We start from the raw sequence: 6,000 nt of genomic DNA, 5'->3' as shown, positions 1-6,000 counted from the left end.
ATGATGATGTAATGATTCGGGGTTTCTGGTGCAAAGGTAATCTCTGAAAAGTTGACGTGAACGGGTTATCATATTCAGATATTGTGGTGGTAGGCGTGGCTGATATGGAGTGCATTTACTAGTTGGAATATAAAGTTGACTGGCTTCCTGGATGGAAGTGGTAATAGAATCAATAGTAGAATAGAGTTCCTCTTCGGTAGTGGGTGATGTGAGATGAGATGTATGTTGCGTCAAGTAACTGTGATAATGGGTCCAGTTTGCTTTATCGAAGCGATAACAAGTACGGGAAGGCATCTGCGGTCGAGGTGATGCAGTAGGGTGTAGTTGAAGCGTAAACTGGACAGGAGCGTGATCGCTACCGATTGTATCAAGAACATTAAGGACGCTATGGGTGGAGAGATTTGCAGAGGTGATGACAATGTCGGGCGTTGTGTTGGAGATGGGTCGAGTAGGCTTTGGGAGAGGATGTATGATTCCAGTTGTACTTGTGGTTATAAAAGCTTCAAAAGTGACACGATCCAGATGTGAGCGACTATGGAGATTGAAATCGGCCATTATGATATAGTGACGGTATGTGTTTGAGATATACTGAACAAACTGAGTCGGTAGAGGGTGACCAGGACGTACGTAAATGTTTGCAAACGTGATGTTGAGAGATTTGAAATATATAGTGGTGATGAGATGTTCAGGTAACAGATTAATGGCACAATGATGCTGACGATATGGGAGATGCGGAGAGAAACCAATTGCCACGCCCCCATTTGCGCGTTGTGCTGGGATCTGATTGTCTGCCCTGAGTATAGTGTAGCCTGGTATGCGACATGGAGTTGCTTTTGTCAAGAATGTTTCATTTAGCAGGAAAACTGAGATACGTTCCTCCCGAAGGAGAGTCTCAAACAGGAGTTTGTTTGTGGTGAATGATCTGATATTCAAATACAGAAAGTTCAAAGCCATGATGTAGGAGTGATTAACTGATGTGAGTGGTTGGAGATGCATGAAAATGTACTGTATTACCAGAATACGTAGCTGTGAAATTGATATGAAATGTGGTTTTGCCTGCCAGAGTAATTTGCTGTAAAATGTGTGGCCGTATGAAGGGGTGAATATTCTGGAGTGCCAGAGTGAAGAAGGTTAGCAATTGATTTAATGTGACAGGGGTGTCAGTGGATGGCGGAGTGGAAGGGGCGACGGATGCCGTACGTAGTGGAACAACAAGTTCGGGATGGGCTGGTGTTGGTTCCGGCTTGGCTTTACACTTATAACTATAAGTGGGATGGTTGTCAGGACACGTCGAGCACTTCGCTGGCTGGTTTAAATTGGTGCAGAGCCGTGTTGAGTGGGGTCCGGCACAGTATTCGCACTTGTAGTTGTTTTTACATTCAGATGTGGTATGAGTATTGTATTCCTGACAGCGCTCGCAGCGTATGGGCAATGGTGCTAGTGAACGGGATGGTTCAACTCTGTGTTTGCGATTATAAACATATGCCCCATGAGCGAGTAGATCGTCAATCGTCTCTTGATGCGGAGTAAGAATACGGACCATGAAGGTGGGCCCACGGTCGTTACGGATCCTAAGTACTTTAGTTATAGAGTAGCCATCGAGTTTTAATTCCTCATGGATTTCATCATCTGTGTATGATGGATCTACCCCGCGGATAACCACAGAGAGTAGTGACGGCCGCCGTGGTGGAGGTGGTTGTTTCCGAATTGAATCTGACAGTCGAGTGATTTCGGCGTTTGCCCCGAAAGTATTTATTGGGACCTTGTTGCGAATTGTGGTATAAAGATCAGGGTCTGCTGTTTTGAGAATGTACCCATTTTGGGTATGAACTATTTCTTTGAGAGCAGCACGTAGTAGGTACTTTCGAAGTTGGAGTGAGACAAACTTCTCATTGGAAAACTTGCTGTCATAATTACGGAATAATATTGAAAAAATTGGAACACGTGAAGTTGGCGTTTCGGAAGCTCCTATTTCCATATTGTCAGTACCAGAGTCTTCGTGATGATGTTTTTTCTTTGGAGGTGAATCCTGAACACGTGCAGCATAGCTGTCTTTAGACTGAGGTGACCTGGAGCGGACGGATGTTGTAGATTCAATAGATGCAACTGAAGTATGAGAGTCTCTTCGTGTGCGAGCGGTTGTAGCGTTTGTCTGCGCCTTTGACGATCCCTTCCGTGGCCTCACCTTCGTGGGACACACAGGAGGTTCGTCGACGACAGAAGGAAGAGAGGTATGCCGACTGCTCGTGCGTTTGCCTGAGGTGGTGCGTGAATCCGCCATCTTTAAGGACCGTCCGATGGGCAACTGCCCAGATGCAAAAGCTAGTGAGACTAGTGTATGATGAAATATGTGAGTGTTCTCAAGGTATGACTACCCGTTTGGATAGTAGTCCAGGTAAGACAGTTCCCCTATTAATGCAGTGACACTGTACACCCTTGGCTGAGATAAGTCTGATGAACAGTGTCCTGTAAAAACGCGGAGAAAAGTCCAGGATCAGGAGTAGGAAGGTTTCTACAAAAATCGTCACCGTTAGATAGGTGGCGCTTTGGAGGCAAAACCTCTGGAAAAGTATGCACATTTTTTTTTTTAATTTGGCTAGCCAGAGGCTAGCATCCTCTTAGAGGGCTACACACTCTTCTAGGTTGGGGAGTTTATGGGATAGGGCTTAAGGATTAGCAGGTTGATGGGCTAAGTGATTTTTGTATATTTATTATTATTTATTTATTTATTATCACAAACCTGGACATTATGATCTTTGCGATCATAATCATAAAATTGTGGTAAGGCAAACATTTACATATGAAGTAAATGATCAGTTGTTACGTTAAGAATGAAAGGAACCTAAATAAAGAGATGAAAATATGAAGTAAGTAACAACAAAAATAGATAAATAAAGAAATATAAATATATCGAAAGTAACATGGAGAAATATAGATATTTGCATACACATAAAACAAACCTCGAAATATAAATATAAAATATTGATGGTGTAGAGATTAGTATATGTTCAGCTATGGTTTAGAATATAATGAATGTGAGTGATGGAGTGAGGTGCGATACACAGGTCAACACAGGAGATGTTAGCAAGACAGATGAAGTTATCTTCTGCCTAGGGGCTGCTCTAGGCTGATGAGGACATAAGGAGCCCTGTTAGAGACAGAAGGACTTACTGTGCTGAAAATGATGGAAATAAGTGAGGTAGATGGGCATGAATTTGATAGTCGTCGAGTAACAGTAAATCTGGGTGCGCAGGTGGCAGTGTATAGCAGTAGAGAGTGAATAGCAGACTGAGTGGGGAGTAGGCATAGCGAGGACGAACAGGATGAAGAGCATGATAGTGCATTGTATCGAGGAGTAATGGCTGGTGAGAATTATATCGGACTGTGATGAACTTCTGACGAAGGGATTCGAGATGAAACGTGATGTCGAGGAATGTGATGAGATTATATAAGTCGCGGGTTGGACTGGGTAACTGGATACGGTGTGCGATGCGGAATGCGTGACGCTCAAGGACACGTAACTTTTCGTAGTATGTAGGAAGAGCAGAAACCCAGGCGGTAAAACCGTAGGTAAGGACTGGGCGCATGAAGGCTTTGTATGTGTTAAGAACTGTTTTAGCTTGTAGGCCCCAGGTAGTGCCAGTTATGCGCTTTAGGAGGTTCAGGCGCTGATAAGCTTTGGCAGCTACTTTCTTCAGGTGAGGTTTCCATGTGAGGTGTGAATCGTAAAGAATGCCCAAATAGGTAACGGTTCGAGTTGGAACAATTGGAGTGTCATTAACTGTGAGGGAGAGCAGTGACGGGTTGCGGTGAACCCTAGAGCGTTTTTGGGGTGGTATGAAAGTAATGGCCTGTGTTTTTGCGGCATTTATTGTAAGACTCCAGTTCCGACACCAACTAGTGAACCGATTTATGGCTTCCTGGAGAGCGTGATTGATCTGGTGGATAGGATTTCCTAAGGCCAAAAAAGCAGTGTCATCTGCATATCGAAATAAATATACATCAGGAGGAAGTACGGGGAAATCGGTCACAAAGATGATATATAACAACGGTGAAAGAGCAGAACCTTGGGGTACTCCTGACAGAAGGAAGATAGAATGAGAAAGTTGATTATTGATGCTGACGTAGGAGAGACGACATACAAGAAAGTGATAGATGAAGCGAATATAAGTAATGGGAAACTTGAAATGTAGAAGCTTATGAAGAAGTGCCAGATGCCAGACTTTATCAAAGGCTTTTTCAAGGTCGAACAGAAGTAGGCAGGATGGTTTAACGGAGTTATAATGAGTTGTGATGAGACTGGTGAGGCGAAGGAGTTGATCATTGATAGAGTAAGATGGGCGAAAACCTGCTTGGTGAATAGGAAGGATATTTTTTGATTCTAGGTACGGGTGCAATCTTTTAACGATGATGCGTTCTAGAATTTTGCTAAAAGTAGATGTCAGTTGAATAGGTCTATAGGAAGATGTGGCAGTGGGTGGCTTGTTTGGCTTCAAGAACATGAGTGTTTTAGAGGTTTTCCAGTCCATTGGAAAGAATCCGGTACGGAGAATAAAAGTATAAATGAGGGCAAGAAGTGTCAGGAGTATAGGAGGACTTTCTGTAATGTGTCGGTAGGTTATATTGTCAAAACCTGGAGCAGAGTTTCGTTTGCGATTAACAGCAGTAATGATTTCAGCTGTGGAAATGGGTGTTGTAAGTGGATGATTTGGAAGCGTATGTGATATACTGGGCTGTAACTGAGGAGAGTTCAGAGGTAGGTGAGAAACAGGATGCTGAGCGGGGATGTCGGAAAGCGGTGTGGGTGTGAAAATTTCCTGCAAGTAGTCTGCAAAGGCGTTGGCTTTTTCCTGACCACTCTGAAGTGGTGTGTCATTATGGAGTAGAGGATAGTGAGGTTTAGTGTATTTACCGCACAGAGCGTTAAAGCGTTTCCAGAATTTGGAAGGGTGACTAGTGTCATTGAGGTTGTTACAAGTTTTCACCCAGTTTCTCAGTTTGTATGCCTTGAGATAATTTCGAACAGTGCGTTGCAGTTGATGATGGTGATGAAGGGTTTCTGGGTTACGAGTACGAACATATTCGCGATAGAGCTGCCGAGAGCGGCGAATCATAGTTAAGTATTGAGGTGGTAGTTGTGGTTTGTATGGAATAGAAGCTGAACAGGGAATATAGAGTTCTGATGCTTGAGAAATGGTAGAACTGATTGTGGTAATGCTCTCGTACAGCTGCTCTTCCGTAGCTGGTGGGTTTTGATTAGCAAGCGATTGGGAAATATGATCACGATATTTGTTCCAGTCGGCTTTGTCGAACGAAGTGTTAAGCGAGGAAGTGGAGTGTTGGCAATTTGAGGGGCGTGCGTGTTTTGATAAGTAAGTTTGAGAGGTGCGTGATCGCTGCCTATTAGATCGAGGACTTCAACTGTGCAGTGGGAGGTTATAGAGTTAGAAGAAATGACCACGTCAGGCGTTGTCTGAGAGACAGGACGAGACGGCTTTTGTAGATAATGAAAATTTCCTGTTGTATTCGAAGTAAGAAACTGTAAGAACGTAGTACGTTCATTATCTGTGCGACTATGGAAATTAATATCTGCCATGATGAGATAATGTTTATAAGTATTTGAGATGTGTTGAAAAAAAGCAAGAGGGATCTGATGTCCAGGTCGGATATAAACTGTGATGAGAGTGATTGCGATATTTGGGAAATACAAAGTTGTGATAACATGTTCTGGAAGGTTGGGAAGCGGACAGGTATGGCGCCGAAAGGGCAAAGTATGGTAGAAGCCAATGGCTGCTCCGCCGTTAGCTCGTTGAGCAAGAATCTGGCTATCACAGCGAAGGATGTTGTAACGGGGAAAGCGGATGGTATCAGTAGGTTTTAAGAAAGTTTCGTTGAGAAGGAAGGCATTCACATTTTCTTCCAACAGGAGCGTGTCAAAGAGCAGTTTGTGTTTGGATAATGATCGAATGTTCAGGAACAGAAATACAATACCCATGATAA

Source organism: Thermobia domestica, chromosome 18, assembly GCF_964235325.1.
Source record: "Thermobia domestica chromosome 18, izTheDome1.hap1.1, whole genome shotgun sequence".
NCBI lineage: Eukaryota > Metazoa > Arthropoda > Insecta > Zygentoma > Lepismatidae > Thermobia > Thermobia domestica.
Note: the sequence above shows the minus strand (reverse complement) of the source record.